This window comes from Cheilinus undulatus, linkage group 11 (genome assembly GCF_018320785.1).
Source record: "Cheilinus undulatus linkage group 11, ASM1832078v1, whole genome shotgun sequence".
Classification (NCBI taxonomy): Eukaryota; Metazoa; Chordata; class Actinopteri; order Labriformes; family Labridae; genus Cheilinus; species Cheilinus undulatus.
In genome coordinates this window covers 41,873,503-41,893,736 of record NC_054875.1, presented here as the reverse complement: position 1 = coordinate 41,893,736, position 20,234 = coordinate 41,873,503, and positions in this window count along the sequence as shown.

Sequence of the window (20,234 nt, the reverse complement as noted above, 5' to 3'; positions counted from 1 at the left end):
GTTTCTTTGTGAATTCATCCGTGATACCAGTGTCTTCCTCCTAATGTTGAGCCAAGATTTGTTTGACTCTCGCTCTATTTAATCATTCTTCTCATGTCGCTGCAGAGGAAATAACATCTGTGCTATATTGAAATGTATGCAGATCCCTAACCACATAAAGTCAGGGGGCACCCTAAGGCAACCTTGAGGTTTCATGCCCTGAGTTCACCCTTCAGCGACTGTTCAGCCCAGGCTGCACTCATATGACGCTTTCTTCTTCTTGAGCATCAACAGTGTGCACACAGTTAAATCCTAATTTAAAAAATAAGAAAGGTCTGTGTAATAAATTGGATGCTGTCAGACAACAGAAGGCAGGGAGTGAGTTTAGATTTATAACATTGAGGCGAGTCGAATGAGAAAGCCTTTAGTTTTGATTGATGGCCCTTCAACTCTGACAGGCACCATATTTCAACAGAATAACTAAATTTGCCTTTTTATATATTGCTTCTCTGTATGTTCTCGTTGCATCATGGGTACACCGTGTTTCTGCAGAGTTCTCATCAAGCAAAAAGCTGCTCACATTGAAAATTATGTTTTAAATTCATGCATTGGTTATACTAACCAAAATTTTCAGTAAGAAAAACTTTCCAGCTCTCTGGATACCCAGGCATGATGTAAGTTTGTAAAGGTCTTGGTTTTTATACCTGATAACAGTGATGGCTGAGGCTGTAAACATTATGCTTTTAGGTCATCCATCTATCCCTCCATCCTGACCGTTCACTGGAATTCAAAGAGTCTTTAAATAACCTGACACCAGATAGACTAATTCATATTTCCATGTTATAGGAAATATTTCACATTCATCTGGGAAACCTTGCACACTAAGTGTTTGAGACTTTTAAAAAGTTGTCAGGTGATTTGGTGAACGTTTGATTGGTAAACCTTCCATAGATGGCGTTTGGGAAAGGGCAGAGCCTTTGAAAAATACTCAGAGGGTGATTGGGTGAACGTTCTGTCTTTCACATATTTACGGGCCAATCAGAGCAACAAAACACGTGATGTCGTAATTGTTGTAATTGCAGCGGCCTCTTGTTGCTGCTTGCTTACATCATGACTCCGCCATGCCCAAAAGTACTGTCCCTTGATGCTTATTGGTCTTGTCACTTTCTAACCGGGCCCAAACAGTTCAGATGGGAGCTTCGCAAGAAGAAAAATGTGTAAGAAAAATGTGCAAAACCATCTGCTTTGCAAGGTTGATGAACGTTCAGTCAAAATTCATTACAGGCCAATCAGAATGACAAGACAAAATGAGGTAGTGGGTTAACAGTAAGTAACGTAAGCTTGGCAGGCAGACGCTGTATCTTACGAATGGTGGAGATGGTTGGTGGATAAAACTCATGACGAGGCCGGTCAGGAGAAGTGCAAAAATATCTTCTCAACCAAGAGAAACGTTCAGATTGGTTCTTTTCCTCTTTCAATAAAGAAATGCTGTCTGATGAAATCTAAAACAAACTGCTTCTACAGCTATACAGGAAAACCTGCATACTCAAATGAACACTGTCAGAGTTAATACTAACAAATGTAATGCTATTGACTAATCCCAGTCATAGTGTTGTAAGATACCAGTCACCCTTGTGGAGACACTGGTATGGGTGTCTTTTATAAATAGGGAGGTATTTTATTTGTCCGTTTATTGTTTTTTTTTTTTTTTTATTGTTTTTAATCCTTGGATTTATGTATATGTTGTTTCTGTTATGGATTCTATGTCTGCTAATAAAGATGATGATGATAATGCTCTTACTTTGTCTATATGGAGTTTGTACTGTGATACTTATTGTCATTATTGACTCTTTTTGGAGTTAGAAATGGGATCCTCTAAATAGGGTTGCCAGGTCTGCAGTTTCCCACATAATTGGGCTAGAACAGCAGAACAAACAACTTTATTTACCCTCAAATGCAACTAAACCAACCAGAAGTGAAGCAGGAAAACATAGAACATGACACACAACCAAAGATCCGCTGTGCCACTCTGGCACAGAGGCATACAGAAGCATCACATCCGCACGTAGACAAGAAATATATGTGGTGTGGCAGAGATTTTACTGGCTTATGATGAATTTCTAATCTCTTTAATAGCACATTACAATGTACTTATGCCAGAGGTGGGAAGTCAGTAACTCAGTGGATAACTTCACTCATCGTGCAGAAGAATTTAAAGACCCTGTAAAATGAAAATGAATCTGTATTTTGGGTTTTTGTATGACAGGTCTCTGTAATTCAAATTTCAGGCAGATAAAATATCTTTAAGTTTATGAAATTAAGCTTCAAAATCATGAAAAATTATGCAGTAAAATATTTTTCAGGGTGGTGTGGGCGTGTCCGTTGAATGAGCTGAAGCCACGCACCCTCAGGAGAAATGCGATCCTCTCAGATTCAAAAAATGCTGCAATCTAAATGTCAGCCTTATGAACAGAGCACAGCTGCCTGGCTCTGTGCCAGAGGAGAGACAAAGTCCTACTTCTGGCTCAAATCTTTGCCATGATACTTTCAACGATCCATAGGCTACTGTAGCTGATAGATTTGGCAAATTTACCTCGTACTGAACAAAAAAAAAAAACATTTAACTGTTAACTTCCAATGAAGGCAGTGACATCAGCTAAAAACAGACTGTACTGAGATGAACTGCTCTGCGATTTTATATTAGAGGGGCAGAGTCAATCCCCACTGGGGGCTTGTGACATCATAAGCTCACTTATTTGCCCCGCCCACATGAAACTCAGCCAGGAAGGAGGTGAAAAACTTTCTAACGGTCTAAATCCAAAATTCAGTCACATGTAGATCTCAGCATTTTCACATGTTTACAGCAACCATATTCAAACATATCTAGAGTGTTAAGTCACAAATTTTGGATTTCACTTTAATGGGTCTTTAACACCCAAAACAATGATAATCTCCCAGAAACACATGCAAAAGAATCAAAGTGGTGATCCAGAGGCAACTTCTTAACACAACTGAATACATCTAAAAGCATCCAAAACACGTCCAATCACTGCCCAAGGGCATGATTGTAAAACTCTTACCCCAGATTTAACATGGCAGTGGGTGGAGCTGATACCATTTGACTGTACAGAGTTGAACTAACACTAGAAGATCAACACTGTCGACAAACCACAACACTCAAGACCATTTCACTCAGAATGGAGTCAATATTACACTTGGGGGGTTAAAATCCACTCAGGCATGTTTAACACTGTATACATCTGAGCTAATGGCTCCACTGGCAGGCATTGTCTAAACTATCTAACTGTTGCAGACTCATGCCAACGCAGGCCAGGGGACAAGTGAAAACATCTCTGCCATATAGAGCTGTTTGGATGGTTCAGTGCTCTTCTTTTGTTGAAGACACGTGATATAGTTCTTTTATCACAATTTATGCAATATAATAACTACATCCAAACGAATCACTAACCCAGCAGCAGCCAAGGCTACCGGCCTCCAGTACAAATAACCCATAGCTACCGCCTCATTCTCCTATAATGACGCTGATTGGTCTGATACACTCTCAGACCTGGCAAAATTGACAGACATGGAATCTGGCCAATCAGTCGGCTTTACAAGATTACTCTTTGAGGGATTTTCTTCTTCTTCTGCAAGGGATGGGTTGTTGGAGGTCAAAGGTCTTTGGGCCTCATGTGCATCTCTTTGTTATGAAGATTATAAGTCAAGAAAATCTTGAAGGTTTCTTATCAAATATTGCACAAATGTCCACTCTGACTAAGATGGACTAATTAGATCTTAGCAGTCCTAGCCCAGGCCACTGAGTCTTGTGTTCATCCCTTGCTTTTAAGATTTCTATGAATCCCACTGCTACAGAAAGCACCCCAGCACTTCCTCTTAACACACCACTCCACTTTCACGGTCCTAAGAGAAAAGAAGGCCAGTGGGTACAACAACCAGACAGCAGTTCTGTTTACTGAGAGATTTTATAAGAAAACTCCAGATAGTGGATGGTATTGGTTATGTACAGACTGTCTAAGGCCATTTTCAGTTTTTTCCTCCGTTTCTCCAGCTGTCAGACAGCCTCCTCTGCAGCCCATTTAAACACTGGTTTGGTACAAAGTGTTCAGAACGAATAACCCATCGGTGAACTGTGGAGAAAACAACCCAGCAGCCAGTTCAGTCAATGACAGCTCCAGTCGGAGATGGCAGAGATGGTCTGAGTGAAAGAAAATACTTTCTCTCCTGTACATTGCTAGTTCACTGCTGAAGCAGACACCTGAACGTGTGCTGGGTTCTGAAAGCTTAAACTCTGACTGTGGATATTTCAATACAAACCTTTTATCTCAGTGACAAAACCATTGTGATAGATTCTGTTTGGGTAGAAAAATTCATAAGAGTATTTATGAGGTTTTTCCCTGATCTATAAATATTGATTCATGTTTCATTTAGCTCTGGTGACATTTTTAAATCCTGCACTCATGACTTTATCAAGCATGCAAATGTAAATGCTGAGAAAATGGCACAATTAAGATAAACAATAAAGCTGATAAAAATAGAAAAGCCAGACATTTTAGACAAATTTAGGGTTCCCGTCATGTCGCTGTGTTTTAATCAGGATGCACTGAAGGCACAAAGAGCCGGCCTTACATCAAAGAGAAGGAGGAAGATTAAATATTCCAGCATAGTGTTGCTCTACAGTTTAGCTAATTAATCCTCATGGCAATATCTTATTTATTTATTTAACTTTTGTTTAAGCCTTGAGAGAAAAGTATCCAAAAAGTTTCAGAGTGGCCTGCTAGTTAGAGTTTGCCGTCTCCCAACCGAAAGGTCGACGGTTTGATCCCCAGCTCCAGCAGCCATCTGATAATGTGTCCTTTTGTAAGACACTTCAACCCAAATTACTCCCAGTGCTGCATCAGTGCCGTGTGAAGGTGTACGGATGCATACAGGTTCTTTGCAGATGACGCCGCGCAGCTAAGAATGTCAAAAAGTGACTTCCAGATAGAGAAGTGCTACCAAAAGGGCCATATTTTGAGCTGTTTATGACTATGTCAAGCTTTCAAATGGTGAAAATGTAAAGAATCTTAATACAGTCTTAATTTTTACATTTGCGTCCTGAAAGTAGTGAAAAATTCAGGCAAAAAAAAATTATGTTTGAAGCCTGGAAGTCTCTTCCAGTTTCAACAAAGTGGTCCAACTTCGTTCTGTACAGTTTTGTATTTTTTTGGACATTAAACTCTGATCTTACCCATGTCTCCTAAACTGATGTCTGTCTTACTAACCTCCAGCCTGCTCGTTGTGATGGGAAATTAGTCTCTTTAAAGAGATCCAGATCATTTGGCTCAGCTCAGTAGAGCTGGTTGTTTTACTCCTAAACCGCTCTTCATTTGGTACCAGTTCTCCAGGCAGATTGGAGAAGGAAAGGTCACACTTAAGGCCGGCTCAGACTGGACGAATTCAGCCAGAGTCAAGCCCAACTGCAACATTGCAGCTCATCGTCAAAACTCAGGCCCTATTTAAAGCCTCAGGAACAACAAACGGTCTTGTAGTGTGACATAGTTAAAGACGTGTCCAAGACGCATCACAACCACGATTCAAGAGGACTAGCATGTCAGAATTTTTCGTACATTGTCGTCTAGTTTGACACCCTGACCTGACATTAACGATGTGACTCCTGACGTCTAACAACAGGAGAACATTTGCTCATGATCTTTGCATCATCATTTACAAGATTTACCACTTTTATCCCCTTTTATTCCCTAAAACTAATGTGTACATTTTATTTTATTTTTACATTATCACAAGCACACCTTAAGTTCTATCTGAAGGAGAGCCAGTCCACATTGTCCTCCTTTTGAGTCATCCATAACTGTTATCCATAATCCAGTCCATAGTTGTTTCTTATTTTAATTTTTTATTTTATAAGCAAAAGACCGCTACAATCACACCGAGCACTTCTGTTGCAGAGTGATTGACACTCTTTGGCCCGCCCCCAGATATCCTGTGAACAACTCACACTCAGGCCGTTTTCGAAGCAGCGTACTGCATTGCCCTGCCAAACGCAGTATGCAGTATGCAGTATGTATCGCACACTGTGTACTGCTTTTGATCGTATGCAGAATGACTGCCAGTCGGACGTTCTTGTGTGGTATGCTTGGCACGGTTTCGCTGGATTCCATATACAGAAGTATGTCATACCCTGGTCAATTGCAAACGACGCTACAGTGTTTTTCATCCATTTACGTACAGAAAAAATCTGGAAAGTGTTTTTACTTGATTTTTCGTGATTTTTAAAGCCTTTGTTTTTAGCTTACCATGTATAGTGCAGTGAGAGGACACACTCGACAGTGCCTTTCCAGCCGTTATGAGCCATAGCGGCAAAACAAAAACAACAGTGACCTTATTACAACTTATTTCGCTATAGTATATGTTAAAAAGGTAAAGATAAAAAGTAATGGCAATTCTACTTGTAACCGTCAGCCGCTCTGGTGAAAGTTTCGCCACTCTCTGCCATTACAAACTCTGACCCGGTGCTCTGCATTGTGGGTAACAGTAGGAAAAGCAGACTGGTCCGATGCATACTGTGATATTTTCCCGAATCAGTACGTCATCCGGTTATTTTTGGCATACTGCAACTTTTGCACTTGTTCGCATACTGCATACTGCATTTTGGGCCAATCAGTATGCACTGCTAGTATAGTAGGCGAATTCAAAACTGGCCTCAGTCATGGAGGCGGTGGTGCCGCAGCACAGCCATGATGAACCGGAAATGTACCTGGTTTATTTTAGGGGAAAGACATTGCCATGATTGGTCAAGTTTTGTCTAGGACCGCCCATAATCTCACAGTATATACCAGGGTTTAGGGGACTTTTTGGGTGGTAAAGTGCTCAGAGCTTACTGAAGTATTCAGGTGCAAGGCCATGCACAAATGTCAAAGAACTCTAAAGGAAACAGGGAGCCAGTGATGTAAGAAAGATGAAAAACAACTAAGACTTTTAAAGAAGTCTGGGACATAAGACGTAACATACAGAAATTAGATAAAAACTACGATCAATAAACACTTGTTTCTGCTCTGTTAAATCTCCCTGATTTGTGAGTCTTTAGGCATTCTTACTATGTTTTAATTTAAGATGTTTTTTTTTCTCTGAGTGCATGCATTTGAAGTCTGGGTGTAGCCATTTACTCCCCGCTGCCTTGTGCCTCCTGCTGCCAGTCAACCAGCATGCCTGCAGCTCATCAAGCCCTAATCAATTAATCAATCAGGCAACTTCAGAATTCACACTAGGGCAGCTGATGTCAATGCAGACATGAAGACAACAAGTAAATTACACCAAAAGCTAACATATGAAAAATAAACTAACTAAAACTAATGAAACAAGGATGAGAGCTAATACCCTATAGCTGGATTATCAGGTTTGATAGTGAGGTACTAACACTGCTGCCAGTTTCCTCCAGCTTGTAGTCTCTTTGTGTGTTTGTCTGATCCAATTCTGTGTCTGCTTGTTCCTCAGTTTGAACTGCTTGCTGTTTTTCTCCACCTGCCTCGTCTACCGTTTGCCAATCTGCCTCTCAGTTCAGCTCTCAGCCCTCACTCTCTGCCTGGATCTGCTCTTCAAACCTCAACCTCCACATTTATGCAATAAATCTGCATTTCAACAACTCTCACTGGGTCCACAGCCATGCAGGATCAGGCAGTACAAAGCTTGCTGTTTTTTAACACTTCAGGGCCTAAAACCCTCTTAAATTTTAATATTGTGTAAAAAAAATCTCAGCAGAAACAGAGCTTGCTTAAGGCAGGGCTAAACAAAAGATTTTTTAAAAACAAATCAAGCTGATTTATTTGTCCTTTTGCCATGGATCCATGACTATGCTTGAAAAATCCTGGTATGTCTTGGCAGATACAGCTTGCAACACTACAAATGTGATCCTAACCAGGGATTGTGTTCTGTCATTGTGACTGTCTCCTTGATTGTCTGTGAGTTTATTGGTTGTTTGTCGACCAAAGATAGCAAGATAAAGCTTTTCTATTGGTCAGTGATGGGACACATGTTGCTGACATCACATCACAGTGTTGAATCAAGATGCCAGATCAATTCAGACATGCTAGTTTTGTGGAACCAGGCTGTGGGGCACACAGAAATGCACGATGAGCCGTAACGAACACGCCATGTTAACAGCAATCGGTCACTGTGCGGGTGAAGCAGCTCACTCACAGACAGTAACGATTTTTTCTCACCATTCTTGACTATTTCATTTGAAAAGTAGTCCCTGCAACCCAAACCATAATCTTGCAAAGCAGCTGATTTTGCCAGACTCCATCTCTGTAATCAGGCAAGTTCATCTCAAAAAGCTCCAATCTACAATCTTTGTGCTGAACTGGGCACAGTTCAGACCAATCAGCGTCACTGAGGAGATCCAGGCGGTAGCAACAGCGGGGTTTAGTTGTACTTAAAGTCGTTTGCCATGGCTGCCTCCATTGCGGTGATTAGCTCAGATAAAGCTTTAGCATAGCATCAGTTTTACCAAATCTTGACCACATTTCTGCAGAAAACAACACTGAAAGCTTTTCACAAAAAGAAGTTTTTGCTCTTCTGCCGACCTGCCTCAGCATGAGTTTGTGATGGTCATAGGCCATAGTGCGCCATACAGAAATCCAGATTTTGAAGAACTGAAATACACTTAACAACTGCGCCTGATGAGGTATCACAAGGTATCACGAGTGATAGATTTGCGTGTTATCTCACGATCATATCTGAGTTTTCATTGGCACAAAGCTGACTTATGCGGGGGTCATTGGTTTAGTATAGTTGTTTTAAGGTGTTGTGGTCCCTATGTGTATTTATTTGCTTTTTGATAACACGGCATTACTTTAATAATTTATTTCAAACTATTTTGTGGACCCCCAAGCTGTGGCTCGCGGACCCTAGTTTGAGAACCACTGCTTTAGGGGATGTTGTGCAAATTTTATGCACTTTTCATTTTTCAGTTTTTGATAACTGTGGCTTTGTTCATGTATATGGCATGAATTCTGGTAAGATTTGCATTTTACTACATCTGGGTGTTTGCCTTGGAATTTATCACTTGCACAACTCTCCACCAGATGGCATCATTTTGGCGTATGTGAACAAAACATGCAATATATGCAAAAAAATAATAAAGCATGAAATTCAGTGTTGCTGCTAATCATTGACGTATCCTAGGCTGCAATAATCGATCCCCAAAATGTTAACTTTGCATGTAGTATTTTGACGATAGTTCATTTTTCTTTTTTTTTTTTTCTTCAAAAAACATGGTGGCATCACAACACAACACTGGCATTCAAAGGGTTAAAATCTTTGAAATTTGATAAATATTTGATATCAATGACTGATCAGTTGAGGGTGAAAAAATAGCTCATTAAGTAGAGTAGAATATTAACCCTTTAAAGCCTGACAACTCAAATTCTAGCCAGAAAATTCTAATTTTTTTTACTTTTTTTTTTTTTTTACCTTTAACCAAAATCCAAAAAAGGATAAAATGTCAAACACACACACACACACACACACACACCCCCACACACCCACACACACACACACACAAAAGAAAAACAACATTAAAAAAAAAAAAAAAAAATTGCATTGACATCACACATATCTTTCAATTGATAATCCACTGGAGGTGTCTTTTTTTTCATCATTTATCAGATTGTATACAAAGAGTTTTTAAGGAAATTATTTATCATGTTGACTGGACAGAGTGTCACAAAATTATGTATCAAAGATGATAAAATCAGCCTTAAAGGGTTAATGTATGATATTTTTATAGATATTGTTTGAAATTGATCGCTAGATGGCTATTTCCTGTGCCCCGCCCTCTCTTTTTCATTGGCTGTTTGCAAAATGTGTTGGAGTTTCATCAGTAATCAGTTCACACTACCAGATTCACACAAAAATTCAAACATGTTTAATTGACTGTAACTGAGGTCAGGTTGGGTCCTCACCCCTCACACACTAACAGATTTTTGTGCCAATTTGCCGCGCAGACTGTCCCCAACTAGTGGTGCAGACTTTGCCCCACTGGGAATTGTGGGTAAAATCTGGCAAAAAAAAAAACAACCTTGTTGTGCGCCCACAGCTTAACTTGCTGAATGGGGAGGCTGAAGCGTTGGGAATACACATAAAATAAATGTTTATGAAAGTTTAGCTTGCTTTGATTTAATCAGACCATTCCTCATTCAGCATTTAGAGAACATTTCTCTATTTTCTCTTCTACTTGAGAAAATTTTAATCCTCTCTAAACTCTTCATAACTCCGAACAGCTTTGCACCTTGGGAGCTCTCTTTAGGGCAAAGATGCTTTGTGAAGAACTTTAATCTTTACAACGATCTGGTTCAAAGCTTGATTCTATGAATTTTCTTAGAATTTCATCACTGGGAGCAACTCTCTGGACTGGGGAAAAATTAAAATTACAGCCCTGAGTCTCTAAGAAGAGCTGGAATACCAATCAGTACGAGCATGAATGCAGAGACATCAGAAAGATCTTCGTTTTTCTTACTAGTGGACTCCGGCGTCTCAGACCTCGTCTGCATTAACGCCTAGCATTAAGGACGACCATGAAGTGTCTGAACGGATGAGAATCCTTGTTAATGGAAGGTTTTTGACTCACTTTGCTTTGACTTGCATGTTCTCCCATTAAAAACTCTAAAGGTTAAATAATGTAAAAAGCATCATCACCCCAGAAAAAAAGCTCCCCCGGCTCGATTACTCTGACATGATCGTCCTGACAACTGAATGATTAGCCGACGAGAATGTGCGTCTCCCATCTGAAGAGGTGCAACCTTGTTTTCAGCCCCGGCGAAAGGACACAAACATCCTGGGGGCGTCTATTCAACATTAGTCACCTTGTTTTGTGGACACGGTCTACCTTACTGTTCCTGTGCCCTCGTCTGCTCTGCACACTCAAACCTCCTACTCCCTCTATTTTGTCTGCGTCTGTCACACTGATATCTGATCAGACGCAGACCTGACACACATTCAGACAGAAATAGCGACAGCAGACTGAGGAAACGGCTTAACAGGAGGAGAACAAGAGCATCATATGGCGTCTATACGATGCTGTTCCTACCTGCGCAGCATCCAGACATCCTAGAGTCGAGTCAATTATGCACTAACAAGCACGATCCACTTCAAAATGCCAGGGTGATTAAAGGAAGAAAAACAAATGATACAAAAATGTGCTTGTTATTTATCAGGGGGCTGAAAACCTGGCCTTTGTGCTTTTGAAATGTCAGATTTTAATAGCAAGTGAAGCAGAAGAAGTTTGCTTTAACTGTGTCAGAGTTTCACTTTATAGTCAGGCCGACTTTACAAAAGCCATTGTTCAGCAACATCAATCAATTTTTTTTTACTGTTGTGTTGAATGGATAAAAGATCTGATATCAAAGTTGTGATCAAAAGTATCTGAGGCGGAAACTTCAAAAGCACGAGTCTCGCCTCTAAAACCCATTTTAGAGTTGATTTTTCTCTTCTCTCTGAAATTTTCTCTCAGCGTCTAGCTCCATCCTCCACACCAGACAAGCTGCTTTACCTCCCAAAACACTGTCTGGGAAAGTCTCAGTTCCTCAAGCTCTTGAAATCAGCTTTCTGTCTGAGCCTGGAGGACTGCCTCTGAGGCTAACTCAACAACTCTGTGTATAATGAGGAGCCTTGGCTCATATTTTACTGGGACACACTTCATTTTCAGTCCTTCAAATCATCCAAAGTGTGACACTTCTACCTGCAAAAACAAGGAAGCTCTAATTATGCTGCTGAGAAACCTGTCATGTCCAGCTGTCATAGGAATAACATGATAGAAAAGAAATCCTGGAATTTCTATCAAAATGTTAATTATACTGAGCTTTGAATCTGAGCAAAAAAATGAATAAAAAGTACAATTTTGGAAAGCTTGCCATGCAGACTTTGGAAGGGTTTTAAACATTTTGTTAAACTTTCACCAAGAATTCACATTTTCAAAATGCCAGATGGAAGTTTAACATAACAATATTTACTCTGCAGTCGGCCAAAAGCAACTTTGAGAAGCCACCGGATTGGCAAAAGTATTCTCCATAAATATTGCACATTGGCACGTTTGCTCAGCCACATTAAACCATACAGCACAGATCATCAACTGGCGGCCCGAGGGCCATATCATTGAAGATCATTAGAAGAAAAAGGGGAAAAGAAGATGTGGTTTTAAAGATATCTTCTGCCATTAAATGTCTGCAGCTGTTAAACCCAACCCAAAACGATTAACATTGAAATAGTTTTAGAATGACTTAACATTTGATCAGTTTTTACAAAGATTCACTTTCAGCCATTATTAGTAGATATTTCTTTAAAATATTAAAAAAAAAAAAATGGGTTAAGACTGGTGGAAAAGTTGCAAACATTCCCAGATAAAGTGGTGAAAAGCAGTTAGAGAGTGGCAAAAATGCATGATAAGAGTCAAAATGGGTTGTGGAGCGGCACAAAGGGACAACAGTTGGCAGGAAAAGTGGTGAAAAGAAGTGAAAATGTGGCAAATATGGGTAAAAGGGGGCAAAAAGTATCAAAAAAGGGTTAAAAGTGGCAAAAAATAATGTAAAAAAAGTAGTGGAAATTGGTCAAAAAGTGGCACATAGGGGCAGTAATTGGCAGGAAAGTGGCTAAAAGGGGTAAAAGAGTTGGAAAAATGGGTGAAAAGTGGCCAAACTTGGTTTAAAAGAGGCAAAAATGATCAAAATGGGTTAAGAGTGGCAAAAATGTTGCAGGAATGGCAACATGAAGTAGTAAAAAGGGGTTAAAAAATATACAAATGAGTTGACATTGCTAAATCACAACTGGTGATTAATTAGGCCAAAATAATTTGATTTTGGTTGTTTTGAAAGTCCAGCTCCCAGAGTCCCTGTTAAGACTAAATCTGGCCCTTGTGCAGATTTACTGAACGACCCCTGCCATACAGTATGTGCATGTTTCCATCTGAATCCTTGATATGACAGCATCCTGGAAGCAGAAAAATATTGGCCGGCATGACGTGTAACAAAATAGCATGAAAGAGTGGCACAGGCATTTAAAGACCTCTGCACACCCAGGGCAATGCAAATAAACCGCATTAAATTGCAAATAATTCAGAGGCAATTTTGGTATGCAATAGTATTCACATCAGGAGAAATGCAATTTTCTGATTACCTAAAGTACACTTACTGACCACTTTATTAGGTACACCTTGCTAGTTCTGGCTTGGACCCCTTTTAGCCTTCAGAACTGCCTTAATTCTTCATAGTTTCAAAAAGTTGTTGGAAACACATCAGATTTTGGTTCATATTGACATGATAGCATCATGCAGATGCTGCAGACTTGTCGGCTAAACATCCATGAAGCCTCTCTCCCCTTCCACCACGTCACAAAGGTGGTCTGTTGGATTGAGATCTGGTGACTGAGGAGGAGTAAAGTAAACTCACTGTCATGTTCAAGAAACCAGTTTAAGACGCTGTGTGACATGGTGCATTATCCTGCTGGAAGGAGCCATCAGAAGATGGGTACACTGGAGTCATAAAGGGATGGACATAGTCAGCAACAATACTCAGGTAGGCTGTGGCGTTTAAACATTGCACAGTCGGTACCATTAAACCACCACCAGCCTGAACTGTTGATACAAGCCATGGTGGATCCATGCTTTCATGTTGTTTATGCCAAATTCTGACCCTACCACCTCATCGGAGAGTACATCACATTTGCTGTAGATTTCATGAATTAGACCTAACATGATATTAGTTCATCTAACTTTATTTTTTAAAGATTTAAAGATATTTTGGGCCTTTTGTGCCCTTATTAGATAGAGGGAGATAGTGGATAGACTCAGAAACAGAGACAAGAGTGGGGAGAGACGTGCGCCAAAGGGCCACAGGCTGAATTTGAACCCTGTCCGCCCGCACACATGGGGTGTGCCTTAAACCACTCCACCATCTGCACACCCCAGTCAACCTAACTTTAATGGTACCACTCAATGTGTTGGGAAAACTAGCTGTACTATGCAATAGTGTTGTACTCAAGACCACACTATCCGAGACCAGAGTGCACTGAGGCCAAGACAAGATCAAGACTTTTGGGGGTCGAGACCAAGTCAAGAGCAAGACTTTGAATATCAATTAAAAAAAAACATGACATGGTTGAAGAGTTAAAGAGCGTTCTCTCTTTAGTTTTAGTTTTCTTTTTAATAAATTTGACAGATAAAAACAAAATGCAAAAATCTCAAATCTTAACAAATTTGTTCAACTAACTTCTTGTAAAAAATAAATCCTTATATGTATTTAAAAGCCACTGACAACTCCAGCATTATTTTAAATATCTGAAAATAAGATGTTTATCTAGATTTGTCAGGTGCATGAGGCCTAAAGTAAGTGTTCAGAGGTTTTTCTGACTAGAAATAAGATGGACTGATGTTTAAGTTTTTGCAGGTGTAGCTATTTGTTGTTTTAGCAAGTGCTTCTCTTTATTATCACATTAATGAAATCGGAGAATAGCAGATCAGTGCTGGTCTCGACCGGTCTTGATGGAAAATCCCGAGTCCGGCCAGTCCAAGACAGAGACAAGACCAAGTGAAAATGCATTTGAGTCAGAGACCAATCTCAAGACCAAGACCATTCTCGAGTACTACAACACTACTATGCAATGCTGGGTTATCACATAAAATGTGAAAGAAATGGACAAATTAATCTGTTAATTTATAGCCGATAATAATTTTTTAGACATTCTCAGTTAGTACTGTTAAAGTCTGCTGTAGGCTGTAGGACACTCATGGTTTTAACCTTTTATTTTGATTAAAGCCCTCCTAAGGACAGGTGTACATTAGCATTCCCTGCTAACACTATGATGCTTGCATTAGCTTTTCCCAGTTTATTTCTTGTGACTGACTCTAATAAATAAACTATAACTACATAGATAACTAAAGCTACAGTATCCCAGATTTTCTGCATAATATCAGACTAAAATAAGTGCTCTGTGGCTGATTATGATCAATGTTGTTTGACAAGTTAACAAATAAAAGTTGACAATGCTGAACTGTTCCTTTAAGTGCTTTAATTTCAGACCCTGACCAAAGTCTTAGCCTATAAATAATTCACATTAACATGCAGTAATTGGCCCTTATTTCTAGCTTCTCCTGGTTAATTGGCATTGACCTAACATGTAAACTAATAAATCAGTTACTGTAGTGCAGCACTTCCCTGTGCTGTAGTACAGTATAAATGAGGGCAGGCTGACCTGCTGGTCTCCGGTGACTTTATCGCTCTGCTGATTAAAGACGGGAATGAGTCTCCTGTATCTAATGTCCTGCACTCTCCCTGTTCATTAAACTATGATTCACTTGGACTGCATTATGTATTCAGCCAAGCTTAGGGTAATCTATAGCGTGGGAATGAGATGATATCGATCCCCATCTCCTGAGACTTGCTGTTTTTGAACAAATTAGAAATTACTCCAGCTCAGATATTTGTGGTAATCCCTGATCTTATTCTCTGAGATGTGTATCTTTCTCCATTGTGGTGTAGGCGTGTTATCTATGGCAACAGCCTGATGTATTGAACAGCCTGGTAGCCTCTTCTGTCATCATCCACACTCTCTCATTTCCTTCAGTGCGTGCCGGGCTGACTCTCTGCCTCCAGCACGTACGGCCATAAATCAGCCATCTAAGAGCCGGGACCTTCTCTGCAAGGCCCCTCTCATTGATTACGCCGTGCTCAGTAAGTGTAGCGTGATGAAGAGAGAGCCCAATTCAATTAGGCCGCCTTGCTGGACAGAAATATGTAGCGCACGCTGCCCTGAATGAAAGGATGTCTTGGAGAGCAATGAAGAGAAACTGAGGGAAAAAAGAAGATTTGGAGAGCGAAGGGAGGGATGACACTCAGGTAGAAGTAATTGGATTGCAGAGATAACATTCAGGACAGGGGTTGCGTGTGTGACTTGTTAATGGACTTGTTCAGCAGAGGAACAGAAGACAAGTCCAGAGCCAGGAGAGAAGAGCTGGGGATTGGTTTGGAACCAGGATTTTATTTGCAACTCAGCTGAAAACAGGTTTTAGCCATTAGATTTCCCCATCTTTCAAGGCTACGTAAGCTTGTTTGCTGGCCCATTACTTTGGTATAAATCAAAGATCTCATCAACTATTGGAGGGACTACCAAGTTTTTATAGTCAGACTTAATCACAGCAGGGGCCGAGTTCTGAATTTGGGTCCCACCTGAGGGCCGAATAAGGTCAACATTTATCCATTAGCTGTCAACCTCATTTTCACCTGCAATGAATTATGGGGGGAAAAAACCTTAGCACTGATAATAAATGATTTAGAGATTTTAAAAAGTAAAAATGTTACGTTTAAAGGCTCAAAATCTGAGATAAAAAGTCAAAATTATTCACTCAAAAGGCATTTAAAGTCAAAATCATGTTTTCAAAAAGGCAAATATATAAGTAAGGAAGTTAACATTATGATTTTTAATGGTCAAAACACGAAATAAAAATTTGAAATCATAAGTTTTTAAGGTCAAACTATGATGTAAATTTCAAAATCATTGGTTAAAAATGTCAAAAGCTGAGAAAAAATGTAAAATTTTGAGTTTTGCAGGTCCCAATACTAAAAATTTAAAATTGAGGATACAAAAGGCCAAATTATGAAATAAAAGTCAAAGGAGCTTAAAATGTCAAAACATAAGGAAAAAAAAAAAATCAAAATCTTGAGTTTAAAAGGTCAAAATATAACTTAAAAATTTTAAATTGAGGATCTTTAAAGTAAAAAAATAAGATAAAATGTCAAAAATGTGAATTGAAAATGTCAAAATATGAAATAAAAGTCAAATCATAACTTTGCTAACAGGGAGAAGCAAAATCAAGAAAATGAAATGAAAACAGAAATTTATTTCCCCATATTCCTGACTTTTTATCAAACTATTTCAACTTTTTACTTTCTTATTTTTATGAAAGAACAAGGATATTTTTTTTTACATTTTTAAACTGGAGGAAATCTGCAGACCTCAGACCAGTGGGCCAATTATAATAAAAATATGATATGACCTGGCAGGCCAGGTATAACTGTACCATGGACTAGATTTGGCCCCTGGGCCTTAAGTTTGACACCCCTGCCCTAAAGGATGAGCTCATCAGCTGTATAAGACATGGACATACTGTCAGTGATGTCATCCATTGATTTCCTAGGGTGTAAAGCTCAATGATGATCGTTGCCAAAATGAAAACAGACTCTAACTCACTGAATCTAGAAGAAGGCAGAAGGCTGGGCTGAATGAATATCTTGGTTGCTAAAACACCCATTTGGTGAATTCAGAAAGTATTCAGACCCCCTTCACTTCTTTCAATTTTCTGTCAAAGTCCTCACAGCTGACAGAGATCAGAGCAAAAACCAAGCCATGATGTCAAAGGAAGTGCCTGCAGAGCTCAGAGTTAGGATTGCTGCAAGGCACAGATCTGGGGAAGGCTACAAAGAAGTTCTGCTGCACTGAAGGTTCTCAAAGGCACAGTGGCCTCCATAATTCCCAGATGGAAGAAGTTTGGCATAACCGTGACTCTTCCAAGAGCTGGTCGCCTGGTCGAACTGAGTGATTGGGGAAGAAGAGTCTTAGTAAGAGAGGTGACCAAGAACCTGATGGTCACTCTGACTAAGCTCCAGAGGTCCTATGTGGAGATGGGACAAATTTCCAGAACCATCACTGCAGCCCTCCACTGATCTGGGCTTTATGGCAGAGTGCCTAGAAGGAAGCCTCTCTTCAGTTCAAAACACTTGACAGCCAGATTGGAGCACAGTCAGATTTACTTGGAAGATGATTGCCTACTGTATGAATGTGAGACAAAGCTTAACCCAAAGGCCACCAGCTCACCAAAAAGATTAACGTTATAGGTTGATTTTAGCTCAGGTGCAGCCAAATCTTCAAGCAACACACTGGCGGGGAAGTCAACTTGGTGAAGCCCCTTGTCTTGCCCGATTATATATCTAATTATTGGCCTTAAAATAGAGCTCAGTAATGCCAAAAAGTTAATTTTTTGTCTTGTCAGTCCACAGAATATTTTCCCAGAAGTCTTGGGGATCAGAAACGCTTTTGTGTTCTTTTAGGTCAGCAGTGGTTTTGGCCTTTTGCCCAGTCTCTTTCTTAGTGTAGAATCATGAACACTGACCTTAACTGAGTCAAGTGAGGCCTGCAGGTCTTTAGATGTTGTTCTGGGTTCTTCTGTGACCTCCTGGATGAGTTGTCGATGTGCTCTTGGGGTTATTTAAGTAGGCCGGCCACTCCTGGGAAGGTTTTACCACATGTCCAAGTTTTCTCCATTTGTGCATAATGGCTCTCCTCGTGGTTCACTGGAGTCCCAAAGCCTTAGAAATGGCTTTGTAACCCTTCCAGACTGATAGATGTCACTGACTTTGTCATGTGTTGCCTCGTGTTGCTTTAAGAGATCTTTCAGCCTACTTCACTTTATCTGACAGGATCTATTTAAGGGATTTCTTGATTTAACAGGTCTGGAAGTAATCAAGTCTGGATGTGGACTCTGAAATTGAACTCCAAAAAATGCATGTGATCTGATGTTTGCATGCTCCCATAAAAGATGAAGAAACTGCACATCGTAAACATTAAAATTACTACACATAATCATGTAAGACATCGTCATGCCCATGTTAGCATGCTGCCGTTAGCATTAAGCTCAAAACCCTGCTGTAAACAGCCTCACAGAGATGTTAGCATGGCTCTGTGAACAGCTGACTTCAAGTGTTTTAAATTTACATTAGTTCCGCTGGAAAAGACTAATGAACACAAGCCAGAAATATTCACATTATCGGACTGTATAATGAGCCGGCTGTATGATATGTATACAGCGTACTCATTATATTTTTATCATGCAAGCCTTTCAGCAAGATTAAACACATTTCTATGATGATGGTATTACAGCTGGAAATAGTGCATACATAGGCAAATAGATTTCACTTTATGAAAGATTTCACTTTCACCTTGAATACAGACAGATTTATTAAAATGAAGCACACTCAGAGGACAAACCCACACTACTTGATTTAATCCCTTTTATATTCAATCCTCACTCCTTTGTTGGGCTTAGATTGAATTCAAGCAAAGATCTAGTGTTGTATTGCCTTTACTTAAAGTAACAAAATACAACCTCAATCCAATGAAGTTGGGGCATAGTGTTTAAGATGTAATTAAATAAAAACAGAATACAATAATTTGCAAACTTCATAAACCCACTTTTTATTTGCTATAGAACATAAACAAGAAATCAGATGTTAAAACTGAGACATTTTACCATTTATTAAAGAAATATGACCTCATTTTGAATGTGATGGCAGCAGCACATCTCAAAAAGTAGGGACAGGGTCATGTTTACTATTCATGTTTACTATTTTTTAACAACAGTCTCTAAATGTCTGGGAAATGGGAGACCATTTTGACTTTTGGGGAGGAATGTTGTCCCATTCCTGTCTGATGTAGGATTCTAGCTGCTGAACTGGGTCTTCTTTACTGGATGTTTCATTTTCTGATGCTCCAAATGTTTTCTGTTGTGAAAGGTGTGGACTGCAGGACCTGGACTCTTCTACTGTGAAGCCATGCTGTTTTGATGGATGTGGTGTGTTGTTTAGCCTTGTCTGTCTCAGACGTTGCCTGGATGGGAGCATATGTCGGTCTTAAACCTCTATTTACTCCTCAGCATTGAAAGTGCTTTTCCAGATGCATAAGTTGCCCACGCCGTAGGTCGAGGGTCATCAACTACATTTGTACATGGGCCAGATTTGATTGGTCCGTTCAAGTAGTTCCTCATAATATTGTGGTAATTCACTGATGATTAGGCTGTATTTTACCATAATCATAACCCTGTGACCCTAACCCTTACCCTAGCCTCCTCTGATCACCAGCGTTCTGCACCCTCCTGCTGTCTGTGCCAGTCTTTTACTGGTTCCTGGTCTCACTGCTTCCTGATTCCTTTCACTCCTGTACAGTGTCGCTCTGAATGTTTGGGTAATGCCGGCCAGGAGTTCTGGGCGATGTGCGTGGCCTGTGCCCTTCCCTTGACCCTCTATACCAAATCGTCCGGGCGGCGGCCCAGCTGGGAGGGTCATTGTATTTTTCTCACCCTAACCCTCTTAATACTGTGTCAGCTCTCTGGTAATTAAGCTGTACTTTAACCTTATCCTAACCCTCTAACCCTCTAACCCTTACCCCCCGTAATACTGTGCCAATTCCCTAACCCAATC